The sequence below is a fragment of the Syzygium oleosum genome, unplaced genomic scaffold, assembly GCF_021117445.2.
Source record: "Syzygium oleosum isolate NSW1041296 unplaced genomic scaffold, Sole_v2.1 Sole_v2.05, whole genome shotgun sequence".
Taxonomy (NCBI): Eukaryota; Viridiplantae; Streptophyta; class Magnoliopsida; order Myrtales; family Myrtaceae; genus Syzygium; species Syzygium oleosum.
The window spans coordinates 8,238,710-8,257,323 of NW_026607489.1; the positions used below are offsets into that span (position 1 = coordinate 8,238,710).

The window sequence follows — 18,614 nt, forward strand, 5'->3', positions numbered from 1 at the left end:
CATCAATTACATTTTTTGCATCTTAAAAAGGAATCAAATAATTCTTTGCTTGTATCCAAAATAATTGTAATTCTTAGCTTCCGGACACCATTGATCACATTCCACGCAGTCTATAAACAAAAGCAGGAAGAAGAACATGAGCATTGCCTCATATCGAAGAAACATCGGTCACTGATATTATTTGATTTACTTCATACTCCTCAGGGTGCTTCTAAATGAGACTAGTCATGATACCTTCCTTCCTTTTTACTTGGCTCAAACTTTTGTGGATTGCATTTTTGAACGGTAAAATTCTTCGCAGCTCGTCCTCGACGAAGAAACAAGAAGAAGAAAAATAGTTCCATTTCTCTTCTTGAAGTAGAGAAAAGGTTCCGATACTCTTTCCTTTGTCTGCTAGCTGGAATGATCGAGATAAATATACAAGAGCTTATCGAACTCCACTCATTCGCTCCCTTTCCAACCATCTAAATAGTCGATTTTCCGATCTGTTGTCTCGGAAAGAATCTATGGAAATCGCAAGTCCTCTTTTAGAAATCGTCAAAGGTTTATGGGCCTTGGCCAGTAAACCTTTCGGCTACATTTATAATCTGAAAGATAATGTCCGCTCGTTGGATGAAGCAAATGAAAATCTGAAGGCTGTGAGCGAAGATGTGAAGGCAAGGGCGGAACGTGAAGAAGAAGAAACGCGTGCGCGGCGCACGAATCAAGTGGCGAGCTGGTTAGGCAAGGTGCAAGACTTTGTCGGTGGAGTAGATCAAGTTCTTCGAGAAGCCGCGGAACGTGACTATCGCGACCTAAAATTTCTCTCAGGCTAATGGATTATTAAGACTAAGCTTAACTCGGGCCCTCCCAAGCCCTACCAATTCGCAACTTAGGGTTTAAGTTTTTAGCATGCAAAAGTTTTCATGTTTGGAGTCGCCACTAATCTATTTGCGGTAGGTCGATTAGAAACCTAAATAAAACATAGGGAGATATGTTTTATTCCTACAAACCAGAGATTCTAAGCTCGGAGACTTGATTACACTAGATCTAGTCTAACGCCCTTTCGGTACCTTTTCTTTTCAAAAAATGTTTTGGCAGACAGTTTGGATTCATTTTAACTTAGTCACTAGCATGTGAGGTGATCATGCGGGTGCGCAAACCACCAAAGTAACACCCAATAATCAAAACATTAAATAAATTGCAAGATTGGGAGAATTACTTACCTCGAAGCAACGTAAGCATCTGCATTGTTAGCTAGAAAATCACATCAACAATCCTAATATGATTTCTAATTAACAAGCAGTTCACTCAATATTTTTTAGGATTTTCACTTATTTAAATTAAAGCTAACCTATATGTAATGACGTGCAAAAATTAACATGCAATTAATGCAGCCTAACATGCAAACTATATGTCATACGACGACGTGACCTAATTCTAATGACGGACAAATGATTTATTTTTGGTATTTTCAAATGAAATTCGGAATTAAAAATTACTCAAATTAACATGCAATCTATCCTAGAGAAAATGATTTGATCTATCCTAAAGTGATTCTTTTTTTTTGGGATTTTTATTAAAATTCGAAATTATTAAATATCCTAAATAATCCACTTAGATTAAAACAATCTCTAATTTAAACTAGACTGACAATTTTTTTAGATTTTCTTTATTTAAAAGGAAAACAATCAAACAAAAATACCAATCATATTCAAACAATCCACGCAATCCGCAAGATTCTTCAAATTCAGATAAGGCAAAGAAATCAAACTAGCGGTCATATCTATAGGGTTATAGATATCGACAGAAAGTTGATTGTTCAAATTTGGAAAGCAAATAAATTCTATTATCGTATCCAAGTGATTATGGATAAGATAACGATTTTCCGTATCACCGCGTATCGTACCTTAGGGATAAGGTAGGATAGTCGTCCAGATACGTTGCCAAATTAGGAATGATTCCTAATTTTGGGTGTTTCCGAATATTGCGGATACCACAAAATTATCCTAAGATATCTAGCTATCCACCAAATATTTACGAAATATTCAAACACCCGAAAGATTAGGAAATTGAATATTCTAAGACTATAGATGATAATCTTACCTAATTTGTGGATATTTCCAATTCGAACTTGGATCGGACTCGGGCTCGCGGATCGGGACGGTGACCGACAGCGGATGGCCGACGACAACGAGTCGCTTGCGGATCGTCACGAATTTAGGCTCGTCACCTGCGAAACAGAATCACGAGTGGGACGACGGACTGACTCGCGACCATGGGGTCGGCCGCAAGGGTGATGCGATAGCAGGAGCGCTTGCCGAGGTGGACTGGCGATGGATCACGATTTAGGCGTTTCTTGGTCACAGCTTGATTCGTGGATCGACACAGGAAGTTCCCACCAGTCAATGGCTTGGTTTGCTCGCCATAACACCTTGAACGATTCTGCGAAACAGAGGAAAATCTGGAAGCTCTCGGTGCAAGAAGGTTCAGGATGTTTCTGGTTGAATTCCCGCTGCTGCAGTGCTTGCCGGGGGTGTTGAAACCATGAAGGCGTCGGACCACAGGGACCCGATTTAGAGGGAAGCCACAGCTTGGTCGAAGAGCTGCTGATGGTGCAATTGTCGGAGACGCGATAGTGGCTAAACACGACCCCAGATAGCAAGAGGGCAGCAGCAACGTCAAAACCGTGGATGTGCGGCAATTCTCCGTTTGCACCACCAACAATTCTCTGGTGCTGCTTCTTCAGGGCCAATTCGTGCGCTTCTCTTTCTCAAAGCCACCTTTTTACGAACTCTTCGCAGAACTGTGGCCGTGAATCTCCGAAGCTTCTCACGATTTTTCTCTCAATTGTGTGGCCGTGTGTTCAATTGTGTGGCCTCGCGCTCTCAGGAGTTGCGTTCTGGAAAATTATGAGAGCCCCCCTGATTATGACGCATAACAACATATTTATATCGTAACCCTAGGTTAATTAACCGGGCTTCCTAGTCCTAATGGGCTTAGACTTAGGCTTTATCATTTAATTTAATTTTAATTCCAAATGGGCTAAATTAATTCGGGCTGATTTAAGCTCAAATTAAAACAACCAAAGCCTTTTAGACTTGTGAATTTTGGCCCCCAATCCCTTGAGTGAGCCGAGCGCTCAAGCTTGGTTTACGCGATGAATTTTTAGCTTTTTCGCCACCGCCGGTCCGATGCGGAATGCAACTAACCTATATGAACTTAAACTATATGCTATGCAATTTTAATATTTTTGTTTAGGGGTTAAAATTTAATCCCTAATTTTCTATGCAAATTATTATTAAATGGTTAGTCAAAATTTAGGTGTCAACAGCTGCCCCTCTTTGAAGGTGAGCTCGAAGAGGTTGCATTCAAAGACTAAATGATACCGAAATTTTGACCATGAAAATGCAATGAATGTTATTTTTTATGGGAGTGTTAATCCCGTTTTGGAATGCAATAAGAAATGATGCATGCGAATAATAAAAACGTACCTGAAGTTACTTACCTTGTAGGAGTGCTTAAGTAGATTGAGAGGTATGGGACAATCCTGATGAAGCTATCAAGCATTTGGATTTTACCTCACAGACTTGATAGGATCGAAGACTCCCGATAGGACTCGAATTACTTGGATTTCACCTCAGGAGTTCTGAAAAGAGAAATATGGTGAGATATCCGGATTTCTCCTCGGATACTCGGATGAGATACCTGGATTTCTCCTCAGGCACTCGGGTGAGATATCCGGATTTCTCCTCGGATACTCGGATGAGATATCTGGATTTCTCCTCAGGCACTCGGGTGAAATATATGATGAGATATCCGGATTTCTCCTCGGATATTCGGATGAGATACCTGGATTTCTCCTCCGGCACTCGGGTGAGATATCCGGATTTCTCCTCGGATACTCGGATGAGACACCTGGATTTCTCCTCAGGCACTCGGGTGAGATATCCGAATTTCTCCTCGGATACTCGGATGATATCCGGATTTCTTCTCGGATACTCAAATGAGACACCTGGATTTCTCCTCAGGCACTCGGGTGAGATATCCAGATTTCTCCTCGGATACTCGGATGAGATACCTGGATTTCTCCTCAGGCACTCAGTTGAAGAATATGGTGAGATATCCGAATTTTTTCTTGGATACTCGGATGAGATACCTGGATTTCTCCTCAGGCACTCGGATGAAATATGGTGAGATATCCGGATTTCTCCTCGGATACTCGGATGAGATACCTGGATTTCTCCTCAGGCACTCAGTTGAAGAATATGGTGAGAAATATGGGAAGGCTGGATCGGTATGCGCCTGGATGTTGTCAAAGAAGCCGAGCAACTGCAACACAACTGATAATATCTCTGACTCATGAGGATACGTCTCATGTTGTTGTTTGAAAATAGGAAGGACTCCGGGCTATAGAAGCACATCGTGTTGATGTAAAGAGACTCCGGGCTATAGAAGCACGCCAGGTTGATGAAGGGACTCCGGGCTATGAGAGCACGCCGTGTCAGTGGGACTCCGGGCTATGAGAGCACGCCAGGTCGATTAAGAGGGACTTCGGGCTACGGAAGCACGCCGTGTCGATGAAAAAACTCCGAGCTACGGAAGCACGCCGTGTCTACGAAAAGACTCCGGGCTACGGAAGCACACCGTGTCGATGGAAGAGACTCTGGGCTACGGAAGCACGCCATGTCTATGAAGGGACTCCGGGCTACGAGAGCACGCCGTGTCAGTGGGACTCCGGGCTATGAGAGCACGCCAGGTCGATTAAGAGAGACTCCGGGCTAAGGAAGCACGCCATGTCTATGAAGGGACTCCGGGCTACGAGAGCACGCCGTGTCAGTGGGACTCCGGGCTATGAGAGCACGCCAGGTCGATTCCCTGTAGAAGGAAAATTCAAGAATTTCTGGACGAATCTCGAGGCTTTAAAACAACTCGAACGTCAGATATTCACTTGGTCTTCGTGGAAACGTTACCTGTCAGACACAATTAGAGCAAACATGCATGCATTCATCAAGGAGATAGACAACCTAGACTATTCCAGGACGCACATTTCAAAGTTCGTTAGAGTTTTTATCAATCCATTTGAGGTCTGTGCATAATGGTTTCACCGTATTTACATCACCAAATCTCCATTGGGGAGAATCATCAATCAAGACAATTTTCACTCATAACGTAGATTTCTCAATAATGCTAAATGAGACATTCAGTTAGAAAGGGCCTTCACTCACTCTCATTAAAAAAAGGTTGATTTATGAGAATCACTCCATCTCACCATCATCATGTCGACAAGGGTCCGAGTATTCTCGCAAGCGGTACGACCTTACCAATCTGAGAGGTCTTTGTTAGGACCGTAATGTGGGCTTGGTCAATGGCTTAGCAAGGGGGACTCTTCGAGTCGAGGCTATTGAAAGATCAATACTCCACAATTGTCTCCGGGTTTACAAGTCAAGAATCCTGCAAAATGAGATAGAAATGGACTTGCTCGCACTTCTTCGAGCTAAGCTTATAAACATCTGAAACTCTACGCTAGTTCAAGTGCCCTAATCTGAAGAGACTTTGCAAGGGACGTAACGTAGGCTAGGCTCATGGGTTGAGAAATGAATGGATCATAAGGCTAAAAAATGTGTATAAATAGGGTGAGAGTTGGTGATCATCTAGGCATTATCACCGGTCCTCTTTTTCGCCAAGGATTGTCTTCTCGGTAGATGCTCTGTTGGCTTCGAGAGCTTATCACTTGACTCCTTAAGACTGTGGATGACTTTGACACATCTTAACATCTCCTTTTTTTTTTCATTTTTTTTCATTCTCTTCTTCTTCTTTTCTTTTTTCTTTTTTCATGGGCATTGGCCTTGCTTTTACTAGGCACACTGCTTTTTCATGCCTCCTAATTTTTTCTTTTTTTTTCATTTTTGACTTTTGACACACAATGTCTACAATGCATTTATTGACCAACCACACTTTGGCTTGTTTTTACCAAATTACTTGACATTTGGACTCTCAAGGGTCTTCATCTTTTATCGGCGCTCCGAATATGCTGCTTGAACAATGATGACTTTTGCCTTGCCCCAGTGTAGGGGATGATCACCAACTGGGTTTAAGAAATGAATTTGCAGGCTCAATTGGGCTTACCAAAGGATAAAGCATGTGTAAGATAGAGAAAGAAATGCTCTTCGTCATTCTAAGGCACTTGAACTTCGTGTGAATTCATCTGAAAAAGCAACACTCGAAGATTGATGCAAGTGAGAGCAAGACAATCTCTATTCATTTTTCACCTTATAATGCTGACTTACCTCCAATTTGCCCCAATGTGGGGTGGTTCTTGACAGGGGTAATTTGAAAAAATTTCTCCAAGTGTTTAAGCTCAAAGTGGCGAAACAATAGACAACCTGTAGTGTTTAAGATAAAGAAATGAAATGCCTCTCATCATTTCGGCTGCCGTACCTTTTGCGAGATAACTCTTTACCTTGCAGACGTGGAATTTTTCCACTCAACTCACTGGGGATTAGTGTATGGGACTGTGTATAGGATAGGGCTTGCCTTTCATCATTCCGACACATCTCATTTAGCACGTCCAAGCAATTCCACATTATTTATTAAATTGTCTATCTTGATAATATTAATGGAGTTAAACAGGTAAAATTACAATGCCAAATCCTCTTTTGAACATTTCATGATCTTACCAACTTTGAGCATAAAAAGCTTGTTAATTTTGACTAAAGAATTTTCTATACTCAAAAATGTCATCGGAACATGAAAAACATGGTTTTGAGCATTCATTTAAGATTGCCCCAGCAAGAAGTGTTAGGAGTATCAAACAAACACAACGGGACTATCTTAGAAATGGGCAACCTTGGATTGCCCCTATTTGGAAGAGACGGACTCATAAACGCTCCATCTTTGCTTTTGCCCCTGCACAAGAAATCGTGCATGAATAGGTCACTAAGCAAATGTGAACTGAGATTCAAACGATTCCAATTACTCATTGTTGTTGGAACCAAGGCATTATCTCCATTGTTGCTTTTCATGCCCCTGATCTGTTATCCCCACTTTTCTATTGATGGATTGAGAAGTGTTGAGTACTCCATTTTCGCTCTTCAAAGATAGCATCGTGTCCAAGTAGGAAGTGATCATTTGCCCCACAGGTTCATCATCATTGGAACTTGATATGTCATTTTCAGATCTCTCATTGTCATCAAGATTTATGGAATTATGCTCTGAGACATAAAGTAAGTGAATCAGAAAAACAAACAGGGTTAATCTAATGCATGCTTTGAAAAAAAAATTAAAATTAAAATTTTTTGAATCTACAAATTTTTTTGGATTTTTTTTTAGCAATGAAATGCTTTTTATTTTCAAAATGATTTTTGGGAGGAAACATGAGGAAGCCCGACCCTCAGAATTTCTCCGTGGATGATATTTTCTTTCATGGTTGGATATCATCACCGGACTAGTTTGGTATACCTCAACATGCCCTCAAAAATGAAAATAACTTGTGATTTTATTGATTATCACCAAATAAATTACATTTATTGGAATGGAAATTGCAACAATCAAGTCCTAGAAACGAAAAGTCCCGAAAAGCAGCTCCCAAGACGGGGCAAGTCCTAAAAAGCAGTAAAAATTCCCACGTAGGGGAGTGTGCGAAAAAAGTAAAGATGTTACTCTTGTGGGCCAGTGCCCATTTCCTCCAACGGTCCTTCCTCGATAGCTCCAATAAGCATGTTATCAAACAAGGCAGTGATTCCCTCCATCGCATCATCAGGGTCTTCTGTCACTGGAGGTATTGGATCATCCATACCTCCCCATCCATCGGAGACAATATCACGTGGGTCAATATAGAAGCTTGGGGGAGCTGAGTATTTCACATAGTAGTCGAACTTGCCGCTCGGCTGTCCCAGGGTGTCGATCACGTCCTTCTCTTCATGTATCATTCTTGCAAGACTCGGAGTGTGGTCCGGATGTTTGGAACTATGAGAAGATCGTCTTCACCTTGGCAGAGCCACAAGCACGGAATGTGAATGTCCCAGTATCTAAGAAGTCCTGAACCTTGTGCTTTATAACATAGCAGTCATCATTGGAGTGACCGACTTCTCCCAGGTGATAGTCACACTTTTTGGATGGGTCGTAGTTGGAGAACCGCTCAGGATTAGGCCGCTTTAGCTCAGTGGAAAGCAAGCCCTTTTCCCGAAGGATCGTCAATACTTAGGATAGAGACCCGGGGAGAAGAGTGAATTGTCTCCTAGCACCTTGTCATCGATTAGAGAACGGGTGTCTCGGTGGGCTGTCTTGACATCCAGGGAGAAGTTGTGCTTTGCTTTGCTAGGGGTGCGATGTTGAAACGAGTGGATCCCGATTACCTTGTTCGTGCTTTACGAACTTTGGACACAAGGTGCTCAACTCCCTAGGATCAGGGGACTCAATAGTACTGTCAGGTACGATTGCTTTGTCATTCGAGTCGGTGCTGAAGGGCTTCGTTTGAATCATCACCCTTGGCCCTTGAGGAAAAGGACGGGTCATGGTGAGTTATTTCAAGCAGTCTGACAGATGTGCCATTTGCCTCGAGAGTTGTTGGAGAATGACAGAGGCCTGCTTTAGGTCTTTCTTGATATTAGCGAGGCGGTTCGGCACTTCACTCTAAGCACTTGTTTTCTCTCATGGCCAGGTGGGAACAGCCGGTGGTCGACGATCCATAATCACTTAACTTGAGTATCAACTTCCTCACGGTGGTGGCTCACAGCTAGGGGCTTTTCGGCTTGGCGGCTGGCCGACGTATGGGGCTCCGAGAAACAAAGACAAGGATGGCATTTATGCAGAGAAGCCACAGTCGTTGTGAAAACGGCAAGTGGTGGATGGAGCTGCAGTTTGTGTTGGGCGGTGAGCCCACGGTGGCGGAGGAGCAACAACAAAGGGACTCGGCGAGGTTGCCCCTTGGAGAGGCTCGAGCGATGGATCAATAACTGTAGATGATCCGTAGTCACCTGATTCAAGAGAAATGAACCACATAAGCACATGGTCAAGATAAGGTTGGTCCATGACACGCTTTCTAGTCTTTTTCATTCTTCGTTTATTCATAAAAATACTCGTATATGAACGAGACTTTATGGAAAAGTGCCCTAAGCAAAGAAATATAAATAACACTCTAGACACAACCTAGAAAATAGACGCATCGAAAGCCCTAATCATAAAACTAGGAAAACCAAAAATTAAGACTCCCTAGAAACTATGAACTGAAAAAAAATTCTCTGAAGTTTTTTTTTCGCCATTTTTTGTTATAAAAACGATGACAACCTCTTGTGAAAATAATTACCTATGACACACCCAGGAAATAAATTCTCTAAAAAAAAGGCTTTCTTTCTTTCTTTCTTTTTTCTTTTCCAAGGACTCAATGATTATGGCTTTCAAATTAAAACCTACCTAGACCTGTCATGGACCACCCAAAAAAATACGAGAAAATAAGTAAACTGCAAGATAAAGGTTCAGAAGACTTACTTCACCTGGTAGGACCATGGCAACCACATAGGCATGCGCATGAAATGTGAGGTTCGATTTCTATCTAGACTCTGGCTTGCAAAGTGGAGACGCGAGGATTACCGAGCTAAACCAGTCATGATGGTGGTTAGGCTGGGATTCCCCTGACTCCGGCTTAGTCAAGGAGCCGACCCGGGTTGCAAAGGGTGCAACCGTGGTGGGAACTCAATGACACCGTGAAAGAACTTTCGAGACTGAGGAGGGCGACCCGTACCACACGGGTGTGGTCGGGGTGTCCGCTGTCTCAGTACCATCCTAAACCTGTGCTGCCCAGGTCCGGCAACGGGTAGTGTGTGCGGTGTAGTGTAAATGCAAGGCATGCACAGCAAGTTATATCATACAGCGCTTCGTGCATAAAATAAACCATACATCCAAACACCTCCCTGCAAAACAAGGGTTAACAATCACTCCTCCCCTTATACCTCCCATTCTGCAAAAACATTTAACAACTAAAATGTTAGAGACATACCTGGGATCCTCGCTGCCAAACAAAAAATATTTTTTGAAAAGAAAAACTGGCCTAAGTCCACTAAGAGTTTTAACTCAAATCCCCAGCGGAGTCGCCAAGCTGTCGCGACCTAAAATTTCTCTCAGGCTAATGGATTATTAAGACTAAGCTTAACTCGGGCCCTCCCAAGCCCTACCAATTCGCAACTTAGGGTTTAAGTTTTTAGCATGCAAAAGTTTTCATGTTTGGAGTCGCCACTAATCTATTTGCGGTAGGTCGATTAGAAACCTAAATAAAACATAGGGAGATATGTTTTATTCCTACAAACCAGAGATTCTAAGCTCGGAGACTTGATTACACTAGATCTAGTCTAACGCCCTTTCGGTACCTTTTCTTTTCAAAAAAATGTTTTGGTAGACAGTTTGGATTCATTTTAACTTAGTCACTAGCATGTGAGGTGATCATGCGGGTGCGCAAACCACCAAAGTAACACCCAATAATCAAAACATTAAATAAATTGCAAGATTGGGAGAATTACTTACCTCGAAGCAACGTAAGCATCTGCATTGTTAGCTAGAAAATCACATCAACAATCCTAATATGATTTCTAATTAACAAGCAGTTCACTCAATATTTTTTAGGATTTTCACTTATTTAAATTAAAGCTAACCTATATGTAATGACGTGCAAAAATTAACATGCAATTAATGCAGCCTAACATGCAAACTATATGTCATACGACGACGTGACCTAATTCTAATGACGGACAAATGATTTATTTTTGGTATTTTCAAATGAAATTCGGAATTAAAAATTACTCAAATTAACATGCAATCTATCCTAGAGAAAATGATTTGATCTATCCTAAAGTGATTCTTTTTTTTTGGGATTTTTATTAAAATTCGAAATTATTAAATATCCTAAATAATCCACTTAGATTAAAACAATCTCTAATTTAAACTAGACTGACAATTTTTTTAGATTTTCTTTATTTAAAAGGAAAACAATCAAACAAAAATACCAATCATATTCAAACAATCCACGCAATCCGCAAGATTCTTCAAATTCAGATAAGGCAAAGAAATCAAACTAGCGGTCATATCTATAGGGTTATAGATATCGACAGAAAGTTGATTGTTCAAATTTGGAAAGCAAATAAATTCTATTATCGTATCCAAGTGATTATGGATAAGATAACGATTTTCCGTATCACCGCGTATCGTACCTTAGGGATAAGGTAGGATAGTCGTCCAGATACGTTGCCAAATTAGGAATGATTCCTAATTTTGGGTGTTTCCGAATATTGCGGATACCACAAAATTATCCTAAGATATCTAGCTATCCACCGAAATATTTACGAAATATTCAAACACCCGAAAGATTAGGAAATTGAATATTCTAAGACTATAGATGATAATCTTACCTAATTTGTGGATATTTCCAATTCGAACTTGGATCGGACTCGGGCTCGCGGATCGGGACGGTGACCGACAGCGGATGGCCGACGACAACGAGTCGCTTGCGGATCGTCACGAATTTAGGCTCGTCACCTGCGAAACAGAATCACGAGTGGGACGACGGACTGACTCGCGACCATGGGGTCGGCCGCAAGGGTGATGCGATAGCAGGAGCGCTTGCCGAGGTGGACTGGCGATGGATCACGATTTAGGCGTTTCTTGGTCACAGCTTGATTCGTGGATCGACACAGGAAGTTCCCACCAGTCAATGGCTTGGTTTGCTCGCCATAACACCTTGAACGATTCTGCGAAACAGAGGAAAATCTGGAAGCTCTCGGTGCAAGAAGGTTCAGGATGTTTCTGGTTGAATTCCCGCTGCTGCAGTGCTTGCCGGGGGGGTGTTGAAACCATGAAGGCGTCGGACCACAGGGACCCGATTTAGAGGGAAGCCACAGCTTGGTCGAAGAGCTGCTGATGGTGCAATTGTCGGAGACGCGATAGTGGCTAAACACGACCCCAGATAGCAAGAGGGCAGCAGCAACGTCAAAACCGTGGATGTGCGGCAATTCTCCGTTTGCACCACCAACAATTCTCTGGTGCTGCTTCTTCAGGGCCAATTCGTGCGCTTCTCTTTCTCAAAGCCACCTTTTTACGAACTCTTCGCAGAACTGTGGCCGTGAATCTCCGAAGCTTCTCACGATTTTTCTCTCAATTGTGTGGCCGTGTGTTCAATTGTGTGGCCTCGCGCTCTCGGGAGTTGCGTTCTGGAAAATTATGAGAGTCCCCCGATTATGACGCATAACAACATATTTATATCGTAACCCTAGGTTAATTAACCGGGCTTCCTAGTCCTAATGGGCTTAGACTTAGGCTTTATCATTTAATTTAATTTTAATTCCAAATGGGCTAAATTAATTCGGGCTGATTTAAGCTCAAATTAAAACAACCAAAGCCTTTTAGACTTGTGAATTTTGGCCCCCAATCCCTTGAGTGAGCCGAGCGCTCAAGCTTGGTTTACGCGATGAATTTTTAGCTTTTTCGCCACCGCCGGTCCGATGCGGAATGCAACTAACCTATATGAACTTAAACTATATGCTATGCAATTTTAATATTTTTGTTTAGGGGTTAAAATTTAATCCCTAATTTTCTATGCAAATTATTATTAAATGGTTAGTCAAAATTTAGGTGTCAACAGTGACCAAATCAAATGTCTCAGTCGTTGTCTTCCACGGAACTGCTGGTGGAGTTATAAATTGGGGAAAAGAGTCGATCAATTGCTCAACGAAGTGAGACAGCTCCAACATGAGAAAGAAAAATTTAGCGATTTCACGTCATCGCTGCCTCCTCCTCAAGTGCTGAAGATGCCTATGGACAAGACAGTGGGGCTTGATATTTCCCTTAATAAAGTGTGGAAATGGCTAGTGAACGAAAAACAAGTGGGAGTGATTGGGTTATACGGAACGGGCGGTGTGGAAAGACCACCCTCATGAAAAGGATCAATGAGGAGCTTTCACATGCAAATCATGGATTCGAGGTTGTTATTTGGGTGGTGGTGTCCAAGCCGGTGAATCAAGATAAAATTCAAGACACCATAAGGAGAAGGCTGGGCATTGAAGGTGAGCATTGGGAAAGATGGTCCTCGGAAGAGAGGGTCTATCATCTGGGCCAAGCTTTGACCCGGAAGAAGTTTGTATTGTTGCTTGATGATCTATGGGAGAGGCTGGACCTTTCCAAAATCGGAGTTCCTGGTCTCAAGAACGGATCCAAAGTAGTGCTCACAACTCGGTTGAAGCATGTCTGCGACCACATGGGGGCGGACAAAACCTTGGAAGTACAGTGCTTGATGCCCAAAGAAGCTCTGGAATTATTCGAGAAGAACATCGGCAAATCGCTCGTAGATTGTCATCAAGAAATTCGAGACCTCGCAAAGGACATTGCCGAAGAGTGCAAAGGGTTGCCACTAGCCCTTATTACTGTCGGGCGAGCCATGGCCAGAAAAGATAGTCCTGGTGAGTGGAGGCATGCACTAACAACGCTGAGGAACAGACCGCACAAGCTGCAAGGTATGGTGACGGAAGTGTACCACACACTAGAGTTCAGTTATAAAAGCTTAGATGACTCTACTCGGCAGGATTGCTTCCTTTACTGTTGTCTCTTCCCTGAGGATTACCCTATAAATGCGGACCAGCTTATTGAACTCTGGATTGGAGAGGGCTTGCTAAGAGACACCAATGATGTATACAGTATGCGGGACGAAGGAGAGTCCGTCTTGGGGGATTTAAATAGGGCTTGTCTTTTGGAAAGTGGGCATGATGACGGAAATGAGTATGTAAAGATGCACGACGTCATCCGCGACATGGCGACATGGATCGCTCGTGACCATGGGCAAACGGAGAACAAGTTGCTAGTGATAGAGAAAGACGAAGGCATGTCCGTGGAGATGATCTCCAAATGGCCGGAAGCGGAGAAAGTATCTCTATGGGGAGATTGGATTCGAAATATCGACCAAATACCATCCGGGTGTTCCCAGCTTAAAACTTTGTTTGTAAGGGAAACAAGAGTGACTGTCTTGCCAAGTGGATTTTTCGACTCGATGACAACTTGTCTGGCGGTCCTGAACTTGTCCGACAACAAACATATCAAGTCATTCCCCGAAGGGATTTGCAATCTGATTAATCTAAAGTACTTGAACTTGTCGGCCACCGGTATTAGTGAATTACCCAAAGAAATCAAGAACTTGACTCGTTTACGGTGGTTGCTACTGAACAATATGCCGAAGGGCATTTTAATTCCAACAGTGGCAATCACAAGCTTACCGTTGAATGTGTTCAGCCAGTGGGGTTATTGTGGAAGTTTCTTGCCATCGGGTCAAGTGAAGGAAGAAGAGATGGTAGAGGAATTAGGGTGCATGCAACATCTCACCAGCTTATCTATCAACGTGTGCGAGTCTTTCTCTGCTCAGAAAATATTCCAATCCCCAAATTTACGGAAACGCATAAGGAGAGCGTGCATCTATAATAGGAATGGTAACTTAACCAGCATCGTAATAAGTTACTCACGAGCAGGCAGTTTCTCGCATTTAGAGGTGCTTCATCTATATGAGTGTACCAAGCTGAGTGAGATGAAGATAACTCAAGGAATAGGACGAGCGCCAAACTGCTCTTGCTTCCCCAATCTCGTTAAAGTTTGGGTCGTTGGCTACGGGTTTTCAGACTTGTCCTGGCTCGTGCACACTCCGATGCTCCGAAAACTGGAGGTCGATCGCTGCAAATCGATGGAGAAAATCATTGGGGATGGATTTGCAGGGGAGGAATTAGCTTCTTTGCGACTATTCTCACATCTCGAATCCCTACGACTCATCGAACTTCCAAAACTAATGAGGATTTGCGACCAGGCTCTATCCTTTCCCCAGGGGGTGTCCTTCCGCATAGACAGGTGCCGTGGTCTCAAAAAGTTGCCGTTGGACTCGAGCAGCGCGAGGGGAAGCTTCGAGGTCGTAGCAGGAAAAGACTGGTGGGCTGAGTTTGAGTGGGACCCCCCGCCCGGGTCACTTTGCAGTTGGGTCACTTTGCAGTTGGATGTTGAGAGCCTCGTACAAGAAATGACATTTGGAGAGGCAGCACGTAAAATGCAAGATGATGAGTTCCAGGGATGGGCCAAGATTGGATTCCTACCTCGTGGGGGGCCGAGTGAGTGAGGCAAGGCTGATAAGTTTAATATTGTTGTTTTTTTTTTGTAATAAAAAAAATGGCGGCTTCGTTTGTCTTTCCATAGTTATGTAATTTTCTAGTGTTGGGATTCCTGTAATGTGGGCGTGGCGGGGTGGCGGTTGTTAAAATGAAGATGAAGGGAAACAAAACGACCGCAGAGCAAATAAGCATCTCTCTCTCTCTCTCTCTCTCTCTCTCTCTCTCTCTCTCTCTCTCTCTCTCTCTCTCTCTCTCTCTCTCTCTCTAACCTCACCTCTCGTTTGGATCTTCCAACTGCTGCAACTGCATCTGCAAGGGCCCAATTCAATAAATAAACCCGTCCCTCCCACAATTTGGATTTAAGATCACCGTCTCTCGCCCTTTTTTTATTATAATTAATTAAATTTTGACAAATTTCTCATCCCTTATTTATTATTTATTATTTTTAATAATAATAATAATAATAATTGCGTCCGTGATGATTTGGGCTTCCCTTTCTCTCTTGGCAAAGCTTTGGCGTCTCCTCCTCCGATGCGAATGAGCCCCCTCCCTCCTAAAGGAGATGTGCGGCGGCACCGATACCACGACATGGTCGATGATGCCTCGCGGCGCTTCTATAGCCGCCATACCCACGTCGCACTCCACCACCACCAGAGTGGCCCCGTCTCTCTCTCTCTCTCTCTCTCTCTCTCTCTCTCTCTCTCTCTCTCTCTCTCTCTCTCTCTATCAAGGCCAGGTTGTGGTCGTTGAGTTTAGGAAGGAGTTTCGGAGGGTGGTGCACAGATTCGAGTAGTAGCGTCGATTCTCGTCCTTGATAAAAGCTTAGTCCTCGAGATTTCCTTCGAAGGTCCAAGCCTTGACTCAGCTTTTTTGGCGGATGGGGATCCTTCCTTCGGTGGTAGAAGAGGCTGGGCAGTACTGGCCAGCAGTGGCCTGATCCATTCAGTAATGGGAAATTATGATTCAGAGGGACGAGATGAAGACTACCGGGACAGAGGCTTCTTATATTCTGCTATTTCGTGTTTTTTATCTGACAGTCCTATCAGGTCTACTAATATCAATTTGTCTTCCTAGCTCTAGAACCTTTGGCTGAACGACACAACCCAAGTCCAAAAATTGCTCTAGCTTTATTTCATTGCTTTTCTTTTAGGATCTGGTCGTAAGATTCGACCGTTCCGTAATCCGTTGCTGTTCTAATTGGAAGAAGTTGCAGAATTCCAGTATGCACCATCTTGGGTGATCACCAATTCTTACTGCCTGAACGACAAAAAATTGTTATTGCTAGAGATTTGGAGTATCGAGTTACTACTGTCCAAGAGCTGCGAGGGATGTTTGCACTTGGTATTTGTGCACATCGAGTCTTGTCCCCTCTTAGATACTGAGTTTTATCTTACTTTTGCCGAAAATGGCTTTGCGACTTTTGCACCTCTTTTGGGTGGGAAGGCTTTCCCATATTTCGAATTAGCAAAATAAGACAATTACCTCCTGCACTCTGTGCCCCATGAATAAGCTCATAAGGTGGGCTATGCTGTCCATGCATGTGTCCCGTTTCTCCTTTCGCTTGCAGACTTGATTTTTGCACTTGTGAAGATGCCTTTTCGGTTATGTAGTAGTTTGTAGCTTATCTAGTAAACTTTGCAATCTTCAGTGCAGATTGAGTTGGATTTTGATGTTACGTTTTGAATCTTATGATTGCGGACATGGTGGCAGGCTTTGAAGCAAGAAGTAATTGTTCACCTTGTCGATCGGTGTCGTTCTTTTCATGAGCGTGTCGTGCTTCTTCCGAATTACACAGCGTTAAGAACTTCAATAAAGAAAAAAAAATTAATCATCCAACCTTAGCAACGTGTGGGATTGGAATTGAATGTTAGTTTGCAGCGTGCTCGTTGTCAACATGATAACATTGTCGCCAAAGGTACTCCACTGACCAAAGCAGAAGTGATAGAAACCCCCCGGCTTTGGCACCAGCGAGTGTGAATCATGAGGATGGTGAATCTGAAGATGATTTTGCCCAGCTAGCTCACAGGTGAATGTTCTGCATTCTTTTTTGGATATGGTGTTCAGGTAAAATTTTCTTTTCACTTTGAGTTGCTTTCGAGCTTCCATCATGTGACAGTTTCATCTGATATGACTGGTTCTACAGAACAGATATGCCACACTTTCTTTGAGTTGCTTTTGGTAACTTAGATAAAGACCATAAAGGCTCTGGTATATGCCTTTTAGAAACATGGTCAGGCACAAATTTCTACGATTGTGGGAAGTGATGATGACTTACTAACATCACATTGATATGGAGATTCCTATTTTCTTCTGCACTTACGATGTTGCTTTCCTAGACACTGACCTGGTTTTGTTTTGCCAGCACCCTTGTGTTGAAATGTGCTATATTCTTCCGTTTGAAAACATTGGCAATAGAGCATGCACACACTCGTACTCATAGAAGAAAGTCTCTTTGTGACAGAGAAAAGTAATTTTCTTGAATGTCAGTTTTGGGATCTCTGATGTTGACTTCTGTGATCTTATGGAGGATTCTATGCTGAACGACACCCTATACTCTGTTTGAATAAGGGAAACATCAGACCTGCAGCAGTTGAAGTTTATTCCTTGATGCAAATTTCCACGTCTCATCATGTAGTATTCACATTGTTGCAGGTGGTCAACAGATAATGGAGACAATGGGTAAGCAGCGAATGCTCAGACTGAACTATCGCGAATCAGCCCACTTCTCCCATCTCCACCCTCATCAAAGAGACCGGTTGCTGGAGATTCAAGCTCGATTGATTATCTCAGTGGCGATGTATAAAAATACAAAGAATTTCCCGCGACAATGGGATCGACACTGTCCTCAGTTCCTGATTCTAACAGGACCTGTTCCATGCCATCTACTCCATCTTTATCCCCATTTTTTTCTTCTATTTTGGGCTTAGCCTACAAAATATCTGCTTGCTTTCTCTAGGAGAAAGGCCGTTGTCCTTTCACTGTCTATACGACTCCAGTGAAGGTTCTCAGCTGACAAATACTATCCAGCTGATAATATATTTCATACCTAGCTGTTTTTTGCTCCCTAAACAGGTGAAGAGATTATTCTGTTTAGCATGCTTAGCGTTCAGTCTGAGAAGAAGTTTAATTAAGTGCTGGATTGCTTCCATTCCCTGTTCGTTGAAATTCAAGGAAGAAACTATAATCTAGCGACTGTCATTATTCTTGTCCTGCCATTTGCAGCCTGGCCGCAATTTTAATCGGCTCCCACGATGGCTTGATACATGACATATAACTGATGTCATCCTTCTTAGTCTATTAGTTTTATTTTCATTCACCAATCACAATGGAAGCCTGGACTGTCAAGCATTTGAGTTTTGCAGGGAAATAGCAAAAGGTGAAACCGGTGGTTTATGGTATGGTGAAGTATTGGAGTAAGATGTTTCTTTTGCCTACGAAAGTGATCGAGGCTGTTGTGATGAGATGCTCTGCATCTTTGCGAAAAGTCATATCAACTAATGCCAGGGGAGCTAG

At 42.9% G+C, this 18,614-nt stretch overlaps 1 long non-coding RNA gene and 1 pseudogene across 1 annotated transcript; both read left to right on the top strand.

Moving 5' to 3' along the window:
* Window positions 1-15,265, top strand: part of LOC115666587 (disease resistance protein RPS5-like) — a 54,663-nt pseudogene extending 39,398 nt beyond the window's left edge.
* A 1,691-nt stretch (window positions 15,266-16,956) lies between these two features.
* Window positions 16,957-18,249, top strand: LOC130138247 (uncharacterized). Its single transcript, XR_008816638.1, has 2 exons — window positions 16,957-17,165; window positions 17,754-18,249. It is a non-coding gene; the product is annotated as an uncharacterized LOC130138247 (long non-coding RNA).
* The last annotated feature ends 365 nt before the right edge of the window (window positions 18,250-18,614 follow it).